Here is a 21,149-nt window from a genome sequence, read left to right as displayed (position 1 = left end):
CCTCACCCTTCTTTCCTGACCCACACTCGAATTCTTTATAACAAATCTTTACCTGACAAACTCGCATAGACTCTTAGAAGCAACACACCTGACTGGGAATTTTTAAGGAGCTTGTGTCCATGCATCATGTTGGAACATATTGTTTCATCCTGTACTGTAGATTCATGATCACCATCATTCAGTGCAGTTTTTAGTCAACTGGTTTTGCACATGCAAATAAGATGCCTAACACCTGTTTCAGGTTCCCTTCCTGTGACAGTATTTATTGACAACACCACACAACACTGACAACAGTTAGTTGGAGGTGGAAGCAGTTGTGTAACTCACAACAAATGGCCTATTGTGCAATGAGAAGGCAGCAGTTTACTCAATTAACTGCTTATAAACCAGGAAAAATAGAAACTACAGCAACTTTTTCCAATAAAAGTGGGCTGACTAAATAGTGAGTGGCCATATTCTGGTGACAGGAGATATAGGTAAAGAACAAAGCAATTGTGCAAGGTAGTAAAATGGGCAATGTTAACCAGAGTTTGTCAGGAAGGGACAATACATTTAAGAGAATACCCTCAGAGTGAGAGAAGAGAAAATTGGGAAAAAGAAAACTGAAGGCTCTTATTTTTAAATGCACACAGGCACGGTAGTGTAGTAGTTAGTGTAATGCTATTACAGTGCCAGCGACTCGGGTTCTGTCTGTAAGGAGTTTGTATGTTTTCCCCGTGACTGTGTAGGTTTCCTCTGGGTGCTCTGGTTTCCTCCCACTTTCCAAAGACATACGGGTTAGGAAGTTGTGGGCATGTTATGTTGGCGCCAGAAGCGTGGCGACACTTGCGGGCTGTCCCCAGAACACTCTACGCAAAAGATGCATTTCACTGTGTGTTTCAATGTACATGTGACTAAAAAAGATATCTCATTTAAAACCAGATTGATTAACTAATGCCACAAATAACAAAAAATGGGCACAATCTAATTGGTCATATTTGCAAAATGATCAAGGTTTGAAATTAAATATTCCAGGATACTTAACTTTTGGAAGAGATGAGCAAAACGGAAAAGGTGGTGGCTTGCCCTTGGTGCTAAAGATTGGGATTAACATAAGAACATGAGAGACAGGAACAGGAATATGCCAATCAGCCCCTCGAGCCTGCTCTGCCATCCTTCTCTGCACCTCTTTCCCACATATACTTTATTCTCTTGTAGTTCAAATATCTGTCCGTCTTTGCCCTGAATATATTCAGTGACTGCGCCACCATCACACCCTGGCCTGGAGAATTCCAAAGAGTCATGACCTCTCAGAGAAGTTCCTCTTATCCATTTTAAATGTTGAAGCCTTTATTCTGAAACTATGCTCCTACTTCTAGGTACTCCCAAAAAGAAAAACCTTATCCCAGCATCGGCCCTGTCAATCCCTCTTGGAATCCATGTTTCAGTGATACCACCTCTGAAGTTTCCTAAACTCCAGAGTACAGACCCGACCTGTCCAACTTTTCTTCATATGTCAACCCCTTCATCCCAGGAATCAATCCATTGAACCTTCTCTGCACTGCCTTCTATGCAAATACATCATTCCATAAATATGGGGACCAAAACCCCACATAGTACTCCAGATACAGTCTCATCAGTACCCTGTAAAGTTGCATTAAAACTTTTACTCTCCATACCCTGGCATTAAGCCTTCCTACCCACTTACCGTTCCTGCATGTTTCACACAGTAGGACCCTCAGATCCCTTTGTACCACACCATTTTGTAGTCTCTTTCCATTTAAATAATAATTTGATTTTTCATTCTGCCTTCTAAAGTAGATAACCTCACATTTTCCCACATTATACTCCATCTGCCAACTTCTTGGCCATTCATTTAACTCACTTACATCCCTTTGTAGCTCTTTGCATCTTCCTCACAGCTTGCTAACACAACTGTCTTTGGCTGTAGGACACTCAATCCCTTGGTCCAAGTCATTAACATTGTAAATGGTTGAGGTCCCAACACAGGTACCTCACTAGTTACTGATTGTCAATCCAAGAGTGACCCATTCATCCCAACTGGTTTCTGATAGTTAGTCAACCCCCTATCCATTGCATTATCCCTAACTCCATGCATTCTTATCTTTTGCAATAACTTTTATTCAGCACCTTTTTTCAATGCCTTCTGGAAATCTGAATATGGTACATCTACTGGTTCCCCTTTATCTACTCTGCTTGTCACATCCTAAAAGATTTGTCAAGCGTGATTTCTCTTTCATAAAATCATATTGACCCTGATCATCGTTTGATTTTCTAAATGTCCTACTATTACCTCCTTAATAAAAGATTCCAGTATGTTCCCAATAACAGATGTTAGGGTGACTGGCCTGCAGTTCCCTGCTTTCAGTCTCCCTCCTTAGTGTTACATTTACAATCCTCTGGGACATCTCCAAAACATGAGGAATTTTGGTAGATTTTTGGGTAAATAAGAGCAGTCGGGAGTATCTTAGCTCAGAAAAATTAGCAAGTAGAATCAGTTTAAGTAGAGGTAAGAACCAGCAAGGGGCAAAAAAAAAATCAAAAACCGCAGATGTGGGAAATCTGAAATAAAAATAGAAAGTGCTGGAAACACTCAGCAGGTTAGGCAGCACCTGTGGAAGAAGAAACAAATCTGATTTCAGATCCTTCATCAGAACTTGGAAAGAGAGGAAACAGGTTAGTTTTAAGGTGGGTGGGGAAAGGCTGCATAGGACAAAGGGAATATCTCTGATAGAGTGAGGCCAGAGTTGTGGAATTGACCCTATTGTTTTTTGATAGATAGATTAATAAAGGAAGTTAAAAAGAAAGAGAGACTTCACAGTATAGAACATGCTGAAGCTGTGAAGTGATGTCAGAGCTGTTGCTGAGACCTGAAACAAAAAGGAGAATGCTGGAAATGTCCAGTTAGATCAGGTGGTGTCCGTGGAGAGAGAAAAACAGGACTGACATTAGAGATAGTTAACCTGCAGCAGAACTGGTCAGATCTGATCACAATAGATAAAGCAAGTTATCTGAAATTATTGAATCTGAATGCGAGTCTCAAAGATTTCAACATGTCCAGAGGTAAGACAGGGAACTGTTCTTTAAGCTTGCGTTGGGTTTGGTGGAAACAGTGCAATAGGCCAGAGACCAATAGGTCAGAGGGGGAGCAGGATGGAGAATTAAAGTGGCAGGCCATCGGGAGCTCAGGGTTATCCCTCCAGACTAAACGGAGCTGCTCCGCAAGGTGGTCACCTGTGGTGCCTCCAGTGTAGAGGATACCACATTGTGAGCACCAAATGCAGTGCAATAGATTACAAGAGTCGCTGCTTCACCTGAAAGTAGTATTAGGGCAGAAAACATTGAACTTGAACATGATGGGAGTTGTATGTAGGGCCACTAATGATTAATGCAGGGATGAATATGAATCAGGAACTTAGAGATGCAAGGTTAATAGTCATGGGAGATAATTAATAGTTGTCCTCTTTACTATTACTGCTGACTTGGTTTGTCCAGTCTACATTGACTGTAACAAGGACAATTCCATAGCGTATAAGAGATAGTTTCCTAGATCATTATGTCAAGGAATCAATGAGGGAACAGGCAACTTTAGATGTAGCAATGTGTAATGAGAAAGGCTTCATGGACGATCCAGTAGTTAAGGAGCATGGAAAGAAAAGTTATGACAAATTAATATTTTTTATATATAAGAGTTGAAAGTTGGTTAGCTCAATCTGAAACCAGGCTCTCAAATCTGAATATAGCAAACTACAAAGGTATGAGGCGTAAATATCCCCAGGTCACCCTTCTCCTGTATCCCAACGGTGAATTGGGAAATTACTTTAAAAGGTCTGACAGTAAAGAAGCAATGGTGAACTTTTAAGAATTAATTTATTGTTTACAAGTGTTATTGAACTTGTATTAGCGAAGGAGGAATTAGGTGAGACACTATACATGTTAAAATCAGTAACATCAAGGTATCAGAGAGCTGGCTGAGTCATCGTGACCAGAATGGGATGCTTACTAGGACTCTGAGGAAAATACAGGAGGAAATTGCAGGGCATTGACCAAAATCTTCCAGTTCTGTTTGGATATGGAGGTGATGCAAGAGGACTGGAGAATAACAAATTGTTTCAAACAGGGAATAAGGATAAGACCAGCAACAAAAACTAATCAGTTTAACCTTGGTGGTGGGAAAGCTTTGAGAAATATTAATCCAGGTTTGGATTAATAATCACCTGGAAGAAATGAATTAATTAAGGTAAGACAGCCTGATTTGTTAAGAGAAAATCATGTTTAACAAATTTGAAAGAATTTTTAATGAGATACTAGAAAGAGGAGGGTAATGCAGTAGATGGAGTGTACATGGACTTTCGGAAGACTTTTGATGGGATACAACATGATGGGCATCAGCAAAGTTGAAGCACATGATATGAAAAGGACATTGACGCAAGGTTGAATATTGATACAAGGTTGGATAAGTAACAGACAACAGAAGGTCACATTGAATGATTACTTTTCTGTCTGGAGGAAGATGAATAGTGTTGTTCTCCAGGTATAGTTTTATTTGATGCATTTTAATATCCTAGACTTAGCACATGCTAGTAACAATTTCAAAATTGGTGAATGACACAAAACTTGACTGTCTTGTGAACTGAAGGATACCGATAGATTGCAACAGGATATAAACAGGCTGGTGGAATGGACAGATAAGTCTTATGCTGAGAAATGTAAAGTGATGCATTTTGGAAGAATGGGAAGAGACAATATAGGATAGAGGATACTGTTCTAAAAGGGGCATGTGCATAAATCATTAAATGTAGCAGGGCAGGTTGAGAAAGCAGTTAATAGGGCATATGTCATTTTGGACTACCCTGATTTTATACTCCATACTTTTATTAATGAAGTTATACTGAACCTCAATAAAACATGGGTTCAACTCTGGTTGTCACATTATAGGAACAATGTGAAGACATTAGAGGGGGTCCAGGAAAGACTTATGAATGGTCTCTGAGTCAAATGGACAGAATAAAGAGGCTGAGATTGTTTTCTTTGGGGAAAAGATGGCTGAAGGAAGATTTGAAAGAAGTATGTAAAATGATGATGGGTCTGGATCTAGTGGACAATGGGAGTCTCTTCCCACTGGTGGAGGGGTCAAGGACTAGAGGGTTATGGGTTAAAATAAATGGGAATAGAATTGAGGGAAAAAAAATTATGCAGTGTATAGTTCAAATCTTGGAATGCAGTACCTGCAGAATGTGATGAAGGCAGGTTGCTCCGTGACCTTCATGATGGAACTAGATGAAACATTTGCAAAGCTATGGAGAAAAGGGCTGGTGGGTAGAACTAGTACGTTGCTCTAATAGACTGGTGCAGACTTGATGGGTCGAATGACCACCTTCTGTGTCATATGATTCTATAATAAATATACGTGTGGCATAAACCCAGGAAAAATGGTCCAGCCGTGACTTTCAAGAGAAGTTAAAGATAGCATTAGGACAAAGGGAAAGTGTTATCCAGTTGCCAAAAAGCAGCAACCCTGAAGATTCGGAATATTTTAGAATTCAGCCAAGGAAAATCATGGCATTGAAAAAGATAGGGGAAGTAAAATTCAAGAGTAGGTTAGCAAGAGACATAAAAATGCACTATAAAAGCTTCTATAGCTTTGTAAAAAGGAAAAGATTAGCTCAAGTTAATATGGTCCCTTACAGACTGAGGCAGGAAAAGTCAGATTGGGGAACCACAAAATGGCAGGGAAATGAATCAGAATCAGGTTTATCATCATTGACATATGTCATGAAATTTGTTTTGAGGCAGCAGTACAGTGCAAGACTTAAAAATTACTATAAGTTACAAAAATAAATAAATAGTGCAAAAGTGAAGTAATGAGGTAGTGTTCGTGGACCGTTCAGAAATCTGACGGCAGAGGGCAGGAAGCTGTTCCTAAAACATTGAGTGTGGGTCTTCAGGCTCCTGTACCTCCTCCCCATTGGTAATAACGCAAAGAGGGCATGTCCCAGATGGTGAGGGTCCTTAATGATGGATGCCGCCTTCTTGAGGCACCGCTTCTGAAAGATGTCCTTGATGGTGGGGAGGGTTGTGCCCGTGATGAAACAAATGCTTTGAGTCCATCTTCGTGGAAGACTCAGAAAACCTTCTAGAAATAGTGGAAAACAATGGATCTTGGGTGAATGAGGAACTGAAAAAAATTGGCATTTGTAAAAATAAAAATTATTGAAGAAATTAATCAGACTGAAAGGCAATAAATCCCCAAGAGCTTCTGATATGCACCCTGGGATTATAAAAGTGATGGCCGTGGGAATAGTGATGCACTGGTTGACATCTTCCAAAGTTCCATAGATTCTAAAACAGCTCGCATATTTTAGAAGGTTGCTTATGTAACCACACTATTTAAGAAAGAAGGCATAGAGAAAGCAGGGAACTATAGCGCATAGCCTAACATTCGTAGTAGGGAATGTAGAAAATAATAATAGATTTGGGCAAAGTTGATGTGGACTTATGAAAGGAATATTATGTTGAATGAATCTATGTTTTCTGAATTTTATAACAAGCAGGGAATCAGTGGATGCAATGAATTTGGACTTTCAGAATGCTTTTTATAAGGCGCACACAATTAAAAGGCACACACAATTAAAAGGCACAGTATCGAGATTAAGATCCTGACAGTGGGCGTTGCTGAGATTGGTTCTTGGACCTCTGTCGTTCACAATCTGTGTCAAAGATTTAAATGAGGGGATCGAGTGTAATTTACCTAGGTTTGCTGATGATACAAAGCTGGATGGCAGTGTGAATTGTGAGACAAATCTAGACAGATTTCAAGGGGATATAGACAGTGAAGGAGGGAAGACATGGCAGATGGAATATAATGTGAAAAATATTGAAGTCATCTATTTTGTTAGGAAAGATAGAAGAGCAGAGTATTTTCTAAATGGAGAGAGATGAATAGTTTTGGTGTTCAGATGGAGCAAGTCCATGCACACTAATTGCAGATAATATGCAGGTACAGTAAGCAATTAAGCAAACAGTAAGTTGCCCTTTACTGCAAGGAATTTTGAGTACAAGAGACACCTTGCTGCAATTATATCGGCCCCTCGTAAGTGTGTATCTGGAATACCACGTGCAGGTGTGGTCTCTTCAACTGAAGGATATACTTGCAATAGAGAGTACAGCAAAGGTTTACCAGTTTGATTTCTTGTACCGTAACTTTGTTGCATGAGGAGAGATTGAGTAGGCTGGGTCTGTATTCTTTTGCATTTGGAAGAATGAGAGGTGAACTGATTGAATCAGGCAAAATTCTTATGAGATTTGACAGGTTCGATGTGAGGGCAATGTTTCCCCTGGCTCGGGTTCCAGATGTGGGGTCATCATCGTAAAATAAGGATTATCCATCGAGGACAGAGTAGAAATTTCTTCAGCCAGAGGGTGGCAAATCTTTGGAATTCTCTACCCAAGAGGGCTAAGGAGGCTCAGTTGTTGATTGTATTCAACATAGAGATTGATAGATCTCTGGTTAATAAGCAAATTAAGATATATTGAATTAGTGAAAGAAAGTGGTGCTTAGGTAAAAGATTGGCCATAATCTTGCAGGCTCAAGGGACCAGATGGCCTGCTATGTCTTATGTCATTTCGCTAGAAAAATAATGACAGAATGATACTTACATATTATGTGCATAAAATTAAATGGAGTCACTTACAATTGTGTGATCTACAGTTTGATCAACAGGGGAATTATCCAGCTAGACTGTTATCTACTTGTGAAGCATATTTCCTGTTGCCACAATCATATAATGACAGAAATTTTAATAATGCCTGGTGTAACCCGAACTTTTTGGTCAGTGGGTATGTTAATCATTGTGTACTGGTGCAGAATATTTTCAATATGACAAAAGATGCTTATCCCACACAGCCTATCCTATCCTAGTTGTAAAGTTAGATAGGAAAATAAACTGCGAGGAGGATGCAGAGGTTACAAAGGGGATATACATGGGTTAAGTAAGCAGGAAATAAATGGGAATACAATGTGGACATGTGACTTTATTCATTATTGCAGGAAGAATGGAAAAACTGATTTGTTTTTAAATTGGGGAACAAGTATTGGGTTCAGAGCAAGTTGGCACTCCTTCTGTACAAGCCACAAATTTAGGCTGCAGATACCAAAAGCAATGAGGGTGATTAAGGTTGACACCCAAAGAAAATGACACATTGGCCCTCACACAAAATGCTGGAGTAACTCAGCAGATAGGTGAAGAAGCAAAGGGTTTAAGGAGGAGGAATCTGGTAGGAGTGGGCAGTGGACCATGGAATAAAGGGAAGGAGGTGGGGAATAGATGGGCAGGTCATGAGGGTGGGGGACACAGAAATGAGGGAAGACAAAAAGTTGGGGGGGGGGGGTGGTTGAGAGAGAAGAGAAGGGATTACCGGAAGTTAGAGAAATCGAAGTTGAGGCTGTCAGGTTGGAGAATACTCGAGGCAGAATGTGAGGTGGTGTTCCTCCAACCTATGTCTGGCCTCAATGTGACAGTAGAGGAGGCCATGGATGGGACTGGGATGTGGAATTGAAGTGGATGGCCACCAGGAGAACACTTCCACAGCAATATGTCCTTCCTCGGCACTTCTCTGCTGCCGTCTTGTGAAGGATTTCCAGCATTGTGTGCGTGTTGCTCCAGATTCCAGCATCTGCAGAATCTCATAGCACATTGGCCTTACTGCAGGGGTTTGGGCACAAGCATAATGAATGCTTGCTGCAGTTTTAAGTGAGACCACACCTGGAGAACTGTGTACAGCTTGGTCTCAGGACAGATTTACTTGCCCTGCAAGCAGTTCAGCAAAGGTTTAACTGGGAAGTGAGGTGTGACCCATGAATAACCATTGAATAAAATCTATGGAGTATAGAAGAAAAGGTGATTTCATTATAACATACAAGATTCTGAAGGGGCTTGACAGGGTTGACACAAACATTATTTCTCCCAACTGCAGAGTCTGGAACCGGGGCATTGTCTTGGAAATAAGGGGTCAGAGATTTAGGATTGGGGCCAGGGGGATCCTTTATCATTCAGAGGATTGTCAGTCTTTGGAATGCTCTGTTACAAAGGGTGGTGGATGCTAAGTCATGGAGATGAATAGATTTTTGGAATCTGGGGCAAATCAATCTGTGGAACAGAGGACAATAGGCTATGTTTCTGATGTATAGCAGTGCAGTATTGAATGAAAGATCCCATTTCTTATTCTAACATTGAGCTCAAGATAACATGCATCCTTATTGGCAGATAACCAACGTTTGGGGAACTATGAACAGATGAAAGAAACTGAAGGTGTAGGTAGCAGAATGAGCTCTACAAGGCAATAATGTTGGTATCAGTGTTGTTGAATTCATACACCAATGGTTAACCCATCCATTCTGGTAGCACAGGGAGATCTTGATTAGCTAGGTAAGTGGGCTGAGGATTGGCAAAAGTGTTGCATTTTGAGAAGTCAAACCAGGGTAGGATTTGTACAGTGAATGGGGAGTGTTGTAGAATAGAGGGACCTAAGAGTACAAGTACATAGTTCACTGAAAGCAGCATCATCATAGGTAGACAGGGTGGTAAAGGCAGCATCTGGCACGCTGGCCTTCATCAGTTAGGATATTGTATATTGGACTGGGACATTTTTGCAGTTGTACAAGACATCGGTGAGACCGCACTTGGAAGGTTGTGTATGGTTTTGGTCACAGTGTTGTAGGAAACACATTATTAAACCGGAAGGAGTGTAAAGAAGATTTGAGGATCCTGCCAGGATTCGAGGGCCTGAGTTATGGTGAGAGGTTGAGCAGGCTAAGACATCATTCCTTGGAATGTAGGAGATTGAAGAGTGACCTTATAGAGGTGTATAAAATTATGAGGGGTGTAGATAGGATGAATGCATAATCTTTTTCCCAGGGAAGGGGAACTAAAAACGAGAGTCGATAGGTTTAAGGTGAGAGGTAAAAGCTTTAAAAGGGACCTGAGGGGCAACCTCTTCACACAGAGGGTGGTGTGTATATAGAATGAGCTGCCACAGAAAGTGTTTGAGGCAGGAACATTAACAAGATTTAAAAGATATTTGGATAAGTACATGGATAGGAGTTTAGAGGGATATGGGCCAAATGCTGGCAAATGGCACTAGCTTGATGGACACCATGGTTGGCATGGGCGAGTTGGGTATCTATGGTTCTAGGTGTAGATTTGTTATTTCTCACAGACTTTAATAGGGTCACATAGAAACATAACTATTCCTTTAATTACCAGATACCAACCTGGCTAAAATTATAGGTTGATGCACTCTTTATAGGGTGATGCACATGAAGAAAAAGGGTCAAACATATTGAAAGGCATTGGAATCCCATGATCATTGTTTCAACTATATTTACCTTGATGAGATACTGGGCCACATTTTAAATTACAAACAACAAATCAAGTCCAAAACAACTGTTGAAGCTAGGAATAATACCCTACAAAATCTGGCTAATTGAAAGTAAGGCACTATCAGGACTACAGCTATTATATTATTCCCTTCTTCATTTTCCCAGCTTTATAAACAGAATGCCAGTTTTGTTGACAAGGACAACAATTACTGCCCTTTCTCAATTCCTGACAAGATGATAACAAAGCACCTTCTTGCATAACAATATATCCATTGAAGATACTCGTACAACTTTATGCTTAAGTTTTGCTATTTAAACACTGCTCTGATGAAGCAAAAGCAATGCATTTCCAAGTTAGGATTGAGAGAAACTTGGGAACTTTAGAGATGCTGCTGTTCCCATGTATCAGCTGTCTTTATCCTTCTAGGTGGTAAAGGTCACAACCTTGGGAGGTGTTGTTGAAGGAGCCTTGGTGCATTATTGCAGGGAATTTCACAGTTCTGATGAAGGAGGTCTTCAACCTGGAACCTTAACTCTGTTCACACATGCTGTCTGACCTGCTGAGCATTTCCAGCATCTGCAATTTGTTGATCGTCTTTGCCGTGGATTTCATTGATTGTGATCATTCCAGAGATGGTGAACCAGTGGTGGAGGAAGTAAAGCTTTCAGTTACTGTACCCTGGAATAACAGGCAAGTGCAGAATAGTCCATCACAGTCTTGACTTGAATCTTGTGGATGGTGGAGTCAGTGAGTCACTCACCTTGGGATACCCAGCTTCTGACCTGACCCTGTAGCCCTAGTTTGTATGCAGCCTTCCCAGTAGGAGAAAGCACTGTCCCCAAAATAGATTCAATTCTTAAAGTAACCTATAATATGCATTAAAATTATGGAAGTTAGACAATTGCTAGCTATTCCCATCACTGTACCTCCAGACACATGTATAGAAATCAGCCACAGATGAAGGAAACGGGTAATCTAATGTTCCTTTCCATCCAATTCATCATGCTAAAATCGGAGTTTGTAGAACCTCTCAAATCCACTGTGAAGGATTAATGTCTCTAGAGTACATTTATAGAATAAGCCAGTGCCTGCTAAATACATTTGAGAAGCATCTCCTCACTGGAATAGCAACAGAAGTGCCGGAAATGCTTAGTGTTTATGGAAAAGAAATATCCCTGTTAAGGTGAGGTCTTCAACCTCTTTCCCTTTTCTGATAAAGCATCAATCCCACCCATCGGAGATATTCCCTTTGTCTCCATCCCTCCCTCAGCTTCTCTGCAACTTAACTAATTTGTTTTCTGCCTTTTCCATTTCTGATGATGATTTCTGCAGTTTCTTTTCGATCTTCATCACCTAGATGGCAGCTCGGTATTGTCCAATTCTGGCAATACCCCAACCACTAATGCACAAATGCAAGTTTGGTCAGAAGTAGCATTGCGAGTGGGGCTATGAAAGAAAACAACTCTGTGATTTGTGACTGTTTGATAAAGCACAAATGAAGAGCCTTCTGCTCTCCTGCCAACACTTCTGTTCTGTAAAGCTGATGACTGCCAAATAAATACAATGATTTATTTAGTCCCTTTCGCAGTTTCTGAATGTCCCAGAGTGCTTTACAGACAACGAATTACCTGAAATGTTGACATTGTTGCATTGTAGGTATTGCAGCAGTCAATTTACACGCAGAATTATCCACAAATCATAATGCAGTAATAAACAGAAATCCTATTCTAGCTGGTGTTTAACTAAGGGATAAACAATGGAAGGATACCAAGGGAAAATGACCCTGTTCCTCTTCCATTCGCGTCATGGGATGTTTCAGATCCACCTGTGAAGACTTTAGTCTAATGTCTCATGTGAAAGACAAGATCTAATAGCACACTTTATCACTGCTGTCCTGGCTTATGTTATGCTCAAGTCCCTTGATTGAGGCTTGAACCCACAATCTAACAATTCAGAGGTAGAAGTGCAGACTCTGATATGCTCAAGGCATACATAGTCTGGTCACAATAAAAAATGATAAGAATAAGATAACATTTTAAAAAATGAACTTAAAAACTTTTAATGCTCTTTTCACTGAAGTATGTAGGATCCCAGTTAAACATAACCTCATCCTTATTTTAACTCATTCCTCAACCTTGCCCTCCCTGTCTCTGCAATATCCTCCAGCTTCAAAATCCTACAAATTAACTGTACCTCCAGGTTCCAATAAATTCAGCATCTTGAATTTATTGGCCCATTAATGGTGGCTATGCCTTCAACTGCAAAACACCACCAAGATCTCAAATTCCTTCCCCAACCCTATGTTCTAGATGTCTTCCTTTGCTTTTAAACTTTGATCAAGCCTTTGGGCATCTTTCCTAATGTCTTATTGAGTCAGTGCCAAATTTTGTTTGCAAAATACCTTTGAGTTATTTTGCTAGAATAAAGAGGCTTTATAAATACAACTTTTACTGTAATTGGGCATTTTGCTGCCTGCTATTGTATCAGTGATATTTTTGTAAGAGCCCCAACTAACAGTGAATATTATTGCCCCCTTCCACCCCATGAATGTTATTCTTACTTGCTCCATAGCAGGCTCAAGCTACTTAAGAAACAAAATTTCCAAAAAGCCTGTTATTCTTGCTTGTGCCAGAGATAGAAGTGTAATGTCTGTCAATCTGTCACAACAAATAGAACTCAAGAACATACAGTACCACTTCCTTACTAACTATGAACAAGACCATGTGAGAACATCTACCCATATATTAAGACTTGCATCTATTATATGCCAACAGAGCATCTTCATTACACTTCTGTCACAATTTATTTATGGTACTGTTGCTGGTTGGCTTATTCTTCCCATGTGATTTACTCTCAGCTTGCTTTCTTTATACAAGTGGCAGATAACAGAAGAAAAAAATTACAATTTCCAGCCGGCAAACACTAGAAATGGAAAACTTTTTAAACAATTGTTCCTGCAATTACTGTTTCTTGATTTCTAACTTCTGCCCTCAATTCTCATAAAATGCGTGACATTTCACTTCCCAGCCTCCCTAACAACATATCCATTTCACCCTACCTCCCACTTAGCTAATTGAACCATCTATCAATAAAACCAAGGTTGATTTTTAGCCTGACCTGTTACTGACCCCACTGTTCATTTCCCAATTAAACCTTTTCGCCTTAAAGAGATATTTACTCAAAACTGTACTGTGCTCCTCTTACTATAAAGCAGGACATCTGATCAAATTAGTCACATCAGTGCATTCAATATTAAAACTACCCTATAATAATTACAGTAGGTGTGGCTCAATTGGCTCTCAGAATTTGAGACAATGAAAAAACACTGCCTATAATTTCAGTATCAGCACCTCTCACAGACTTCATAAGACTAAACAGCAGCCAGGAATAATTCCCTCTTGCCTGCTCCCCCTTTTATCTCACTGCCCCCTTCTTACACTAACCTCACATCCCCCAATTCTCTCAGTATATAAAAAAAAATCACTTGGTCCCATCTTGAATGTACTGAGCCTCCACAGTCCTCTTTGGTGCAGAATTACAAATATTCATACCATTTGGCTGAAATAATTTCTTCTCATTCCCAGCCTCGATAGCCAAGCCCGATTTCAAGACTATGACCCCAGTTCTAGACACTACAGCCCAGTGGAAACATCATCTCTACATCTATGCTTTCCAATTCTGTAAGAATTTTGTGCATTGCAATGAAATCACCTCTCATCTTTCCAAAAGCAAGAACGTATAGGCCTTGTCCAATTCATTTCCCCTCATTTGGTAACTACAATATCTCAATAATCAATCTCATGAACCTTTGTACTCCCTGTGTCACTAGTATATCTTTCTTTAGAAAAACAGACTGATCTGTACCCATTGGTCCAGATGTTGTCTCATCAGGGTCTTATATCATTGGAGCAAGACGTTTCTACACCTGGACTGAAATCCTCCAGCAATAAAAGCCAACATCCTATTTACCTTCATAATTGCTTGCTCTATCTGCAATGTTAACTCTCAGGTGGTTTGTGTGCAAGGACAGCTTCCTCTGAACACCTTGTAATCTCTCTACATGTGTTTTTCTACCAAAAGTGGATGATCTCATGTTTCTGCACATTATATTTCCATCTTCCACATCTTTGCTCATTCACTTAATCTGTCTTTAACCCCAGAATCCTGTCTGCATTCCCTTCATGGCCCCTGCTACCTCCCAGCTTTGTATCTGAAGCAAACCTGCATATATTGCACTTGATCTCCTCATTCACATGAATGATATAGATGCGAACAGCTGGAATCCCAGCACCAATCCCGGTGGCATTTCCTGCTCTGCTTTTTGTTCATTAACCAATAGTCATTGCACAGCATTAGTTTTGTTCAATAATCTCTTTTATAGAACCATACTGAAGGCCTCCTGAAAATCCAAATGCACAAACTAGCCGAATAAATGAGGGCAAACCGGTTACTCAGATTGGTCAAATGTGAATTCCCGTTCATGAATCCATGCGGATCCTGCTCAATCCTACTATTACTCTCAAAGTGCCCTGTTAATAATAGTTTCCAGCAATTTCGTACTGTCAGCGTCAATTTAACAGGCTTTTTGTTTCCTCTCACCCTTTCTTAAACTGTGGACTTCCAAAATGTCTTTGCATTACAATGAGTAACATGCAAGGTGATTCAGTGTTGTTTTAGATTATTATCTCAACTTGCCTCAGGGATTTGTTTGCCAATACACATTTCCTCCTTACACATTCTTAAATCATTACTAAAATTCAATTGGTTCCAGAGTCAAGACAGTGCTTGTGAAAGAGAATGGAATATGCCCAAGAAATTGAAATCAGATGATAATCTAAACAATTGGAAGCCAGTTACCATTTGTGAATGCAGAATTCTGACAAAATAGAAAAATTGTGGGCTACTTGCCCGGAATGTAAATTGATTAAACAATTCTAGAATCAGGCGTACCAAGGCATAAAAAAGAGAATCCCTTTAGAATCTGAAGGTCGATATTATTCAAAAGGCTTGCTCTCTGATAATGAATGGGCAACCTGATGGTCACAACCCAGCTGAATTGCAACTTACCCCTATTACTTCAGATTTCCGGTATCTGCGTTTTCTTTAAATCAATTTCTGCCTTATAGATGCTGGTACAGCTTAAGGGAATCAGATGAATCACTCACCACAGGATACCCAGCCTTTGACCTGTATTTGTACTTAAGTGCCTGGTCCAGTTAAGGTTCTGGTCAACAGTGACAACCCCTCCTCCAAGAAAGAGGGTGCAACTATGGTAATGCCCATGTTTAGATTAGGTGATTAAATTCTCAGTGGAGCTGGGCATTACCTTGCATCTGCATGCATGCCTGAACACTGTCTGCTTCTTGTTGCATTCAGTCATGAACTACTTCACTTTTTGGAAGAGGTACAAATGGAATTGAACTATACCCTCAGTAAACTGCTGACCTTATCACAGAGGGGGAAAAAAAGACCTTTAATGAAACAACAGACGATGGTTGGGCGAAGGACACTGCCAGAGACAGCTGCAGCAATACTGAGGCTGAGAAGTGGCCTTCAATATTAACCATCTTTACATGGAAACTTTCCCCACATTCCCAACAATTTCAGTTTTATCAGACTTTGTCAGACAGTGCTTTGATGTGAAGGGTGATCACTCATTGGAATTCAGGTCATGTACAATGTCTGGATCATTGCAGAGCCCCAGTGGTTCACAATCTCCATCATTGATTTAGATGGAGGACCCAAGTGTAATGTCAGTTATACAGCATGGAAACAGGCCCTTCGGCCCAACTCATCCACACCAACCAAGCTATTTGCTAGTCCCATTTGCCTGCACTTGGCTCATATCCCTCTAAACCTTTCCTATCCATGTACCTGCCCAAATGTCTTTTAAACATTGTAATTGTACCTGACTCTACCGCTTCCTTTGGTAGCTCATTCCATATTGGTATTGGTTTATTATTGTCACTTGTACCGAGGTACAGTGCAAAACTTGTCTTACAAACCGATCTTACAGGTCAATTCAATACACAAGTGCAGTTACATTAAGTTAGTACAGAGTGCATTGATGTAGTACAGGTAAAAACAATTACAGTAAAGTGTCACAGCTACAGAGAAAGTGCAGCGCAATAAGGTGCTAGGTCACAAGGTAGATCGGGAGGTCATAGTCCATCTCATTGTATAAGGGAACTGTTCAATAGTCATCACTGTGGGGTAGAAGCTGTCCTTAAGTCTGGTGGTACGTGCCCTCAGGCTCCTGTATCTTCTACCCAATGGAAGAGAGAAGAGAGAAGAGAGAATGTCCCAGGTGGGTGGGGTCTTTGATTATGCTGGCTGCTACACCAAGACAACGAGAGGTAAAGACAGAGTCCAAGGAGGGGAGACTGGTGTCCATAATGCGCTGGGCTGTGTCCACAACTCTCTGCAGCTTCTTGCGGTCTTGGGCAGAGCAGTTGCCGTACCAAGCCATGATACATCCTGATAGGATGCTTTCTATGGTACATCAGTAAAAGTTGGTGAGAGTCAAAGGGGACAAACCAAATTTCTTTAGCCTCCTGAGGAAGTGGAGGCACTGGTGAGCTTTCTTGGCCATGGCATCCACGTGGTTTGTCCAGGACAGGTTATTGATGTTCACTCCCAGGAACATCACCCTTTGTGTAAAAATTGCCCCTGAGGTCTCTGCAATCCTCCCCCTCTCACCTTAAATCTATGCCCCCCAACTTCCCCTACCCTGGAAAAAAGACTAACCACCCACCTTATCTACTTAAGATTTTATATACTGCAAGGTCACCCCTCAACCACCTACACTCCAAAGGGGAAAAATGTTCCAGCCTCTCCTTATAACTCAAACCTTCCAGTCATGGTAATATCCTCGTGAATGTTTTCTGCACCCTTTTCGACTTAATGGTGTCCTTCCTATAGCGACCAGAACTGCACACAATACTCTGAATGTGGTCTCACCGATGATTTGTACAGCTGTAATAAAACATCCCAGTCCTTGTACTCATTGCCCTGTCAGATGAAAGCAAAGATGCCATACACCACCTTCACCACCCTGTCCACCCGTGCAATCACTTTCAGGGAACAACTTAAGGCACTGCCTTCCACTCTCTCCATACTAATCCTAATCTATCAAACCCACAGACAAGGGTGGTGCTGTTGTAGTCTGGCGGACTGACCTTTACCTTGCCAAGGCCAGACGTCAACTCTCAGACACCTCCTCTTACATATCCCTCAATATGGACCCCACCAAGCAGCATCAGGCCATCATCTCCCACACTATCACTGACCTCATCACCTCTGGAGTTCGCCCCTCGACAGCCTCTAACAGTTCCCTGATCCTGCACTGCCCATTTCTACCTCCTACCCAGGATCCACAAACTCAACTGCCCCAGTAAGCCCATGATTTGTTTGCTCCTGCCCCACCGAACTCACGTCTTCATATCTTGACTCATTTTGTCCCCCCCATGATCCAATCCCTTCCCACCTACATACGTGACACTTCACATGCCCTCCATCACTTCAACAACTTTGTTCCCTGGCTGCCTCATTTTCACCATGGCCGTAGAGTTTCTGTACACTTTCATCCCTCATCAGGAAGGCCTTCAGACTCTCCACTTTTCTCAACAGACCCAACCAGTTCCCCTCCACCGCCACCCTCCTCCTTCTGGCAGAACTGGTATTCACCCTCAACACTTCTTTCGGCTCCTCCCACTTTCTCCAGACCAAAAGGTGGAGCCATGAGCACTCGCATGGGCCCCAGCTTGCCCGCCTTTTCGTCAGCTACGTTGGACAGTCCATGTTCCAAGCCTACACCAGTAACGCCCCCCAACTCATTCTCCGCTACATTGACAACTGCATTAGAGCCACTTCCTGTGCCCGTGCTGAGCTCAATTTCATCAGCTTTGTCTCCAACTTCCACCCTGCCCTCAAATTTACTTGGTCCATCTCGACACCTTTTCCCCCCCCCCCCCCCATCCTCGATCTGTCTCCATCTCCAGAGACAGATTAACGAAGACATCTACTACAAACCCAGACTCCCAGTTACCTTGACTACACCTCTTCCCACCCTGTCACTTGCAAGGATGCCATCCCCTTCTCCTAGCTCCTCCACCTCCACATCTGTCCCCATGGTGAGGCTTTCCATTCCAGGACATCTGAGATTTTTTTTCAGTAAACGGGGTTTCCCTTCCACCACCATCAATGCAGCCCTCACCCGCAACTCCTCCATTTCCCGCACTTGCCCTGACCCTATCTCCTCCCCTCCCCCTGACATAACAGGGACAGGGTTCCCCTTGTCCTCACCTACCACCCCATGAGCCCCCACATCCAACACTTCACCGCAACTTCCGCCATCTCCAACGGGATCTCACCACCAGGCACAACTGTTCCCTCCCCTCCCTCCCACTTTCCGCAGAATCGCTCTGTGACTTCCTTGTCCTCTCATCCCTCCCAGCACTTATCCCTGCACCTCCTCCCCTCCTTCCTCACCACCATTCAGGGCCCTAGACAGTCTTTCCAGGTGAGACAGTGCTTCACCTGTGAATCCAAGGGTGTCATTTATTGTTCCTGGTGCGGTCTCCTGCATCAGTGAGGCCCGACACTGATTGAGTGACCTCTTCATCGAGCACCTTCGCTCCCATCTGCCACAAAAGGAACTCCTGGTGGCCATTCACTTCAATTCCACAACCCACTCCCATTTGGACATCTATCGATGGCCTGCTCTGCTGCCACGTTGAGGCCAGACACAGGTTGGAGGAATACCTCCTTATATTCCACCTTGGTAGTCTCCAACCTGACAGCCTCAACATTGATTTCTCTAACTTCCAGTAACCCCTTCCCTCTCCCCCACTTCTCTTTCCCCTCCACCACCTTCATGACTTGCCCATCTATTCCCCACCCCCTTCTTTTTCCCCATGGTCTACAGCCCCCTCTCTCCTTACCTCCTTATTTTGGCCTCTGCCCTCTTCCTTTCCAGTCCTGATGAGGGGTCTTGGCCTGAAATGTCAACTGTTTATTTCCCTCCATAGATACTGCCTCACCTGCTGAGTTCCTCCAGCATTTTGCATGTGTTGCTCAAGGAACTATGCACTTGTCCCCCTAGGTCTCTCTGTTCTACAACACTGTCATTTACTTTAAATTCTCCAGGACCCTGCCAATGTAGTTTATAGTCAAAAGAATCAAAAGGGGAGCTACTGGACATGTGCAAGAGAGCAAAGTTGCAGGGATACAGAAAGGAATGGGACTACCGAGATTGGTTTTTCGAAAGTTGTGGTGGACCTCATTGAGCAAACGGCCACCTTCTACATTAGGAGAAAGGTATCAATGTTCAGGAGGACCTGGAAGTCCTGAAACATGAAATCACAAAGACAACATGCAGCTAGGAAGGCAAGTTGATGTTAATTGCCCACACTAAATTGCCCCTGGTGGATAGGTGAATAGAAGAATCTGATGGGAATGTAGGGAGGATAGGTGACAAGGGTGGGGGGGGGGGGGGGGGGGGGGAGAAATGGGATTGCTGTCATATCCCACTTAGACTCAATGGGTCAAATGGCCAACCAAGTTGTACACAAATATGGAATATAGACTCACCACAAGTAAAATGGTAAGTTGATCTTTATTTCAAGAGCATTTGAATTAAGGACTAACAATGTCTCACTGTAAATCTATAGGCAGAAGAGCACCAGGATTATGTGCAGGTCTGGTGTCCTTATTTATGGACAGACATTCTGACAACTATGTGCAATGAAGATTTGTCTGATTGAATTCTGGTAGGGGAGGGGAAATTCTACTTTGAGGATAAACAACAGGCAGTCTTAGTGAAACATGCAAAATTCTTATAGTTTTATCTGATGGAGAGGACTACCCATAGAGGGAACACTGGATGGGGTATGTTTGGATTTTTGGATGGTTTCAATAAGGCCCCGTTAAAGTGGATCAAAGATTACAGCACACAAAATTAGAACATGGAACAGTACAGCACAGGAACAGGCCCTTTGGCCCACAATGTTGTTCCAAACTAAACTAGTAATTAAATGCCTAACTAAACTACTCCATTCTGCCTACACAATGTCCATATCCCTCCATTCTCTGCACATTCATGTGCTTATCTAACAGTCTTTTAAACACCTCCATCGTATCTGCCTCCACTACCACCCCTGGCAGTGCATTCCAGGCACCCATAACTCTTAAAAAAAAGACCTTGCCCCTCCCAAGTACATCACCTTTGAACTTACCCCCCTTACCTTAAATGCACGCCCTCTAGTATTGGACATCTTGACCCTGAGGAAAATATACCCACTGTCTACCCTGTCTATGCCTCTCAATCTTATCTAATAGAGGTTTATAAGACCTAATAGGTCTCTCCTCAGTCTCTGCCACTCCAGAGAAAACAACCCGTTTGTCCAGCCTCTCCTTATAGCACATGCCCTCTAATCCAGGGAGCGTCCTGGTGAACCTCTTCTGCATCCTCTCCAAAGCCTTCACATCCTTCCTATAATGAGGTGACCAGAATTGAATGCAATAATTCAGATGTGACCTAACCAGAGTTTTATAAAGCTGCAACATAACTTCCCGGCTCTTGAACTCAATGCCTTGACTAATAAAAGGCAAGCATGCCATACACCTTCTTTAACACTGTATCAACCTGTGCAGCCACCTTCAGGGAGCTATGAACTCAGACCCCAAGATCCTCAAAGTTGTAGATAGTATACTGACATGGACTGAGAATTGGTTATTGGACACAAAGGAGTAAATGGATTGTTCTCA

This window comes from Pristis pectinata, chromosome 17 (genome assembly GCF_009764475.1).
Source record: "Pristis pectinata isolate sPriPec2 chromosome 17, sPriPec2.1.pri, whole genome shotgun sequence".
Lineage (NCBI taxonomy): Eukaryota > Metazoa > Chordata > Chondrichthyes > Rhinopristiformes > Pristidae > Pristis > Pristis pectinata.
The sequence above is the reverse complement of the archived record's forward strand: the minus strand, read 5'-3'. Positions refer to the sequence as shown.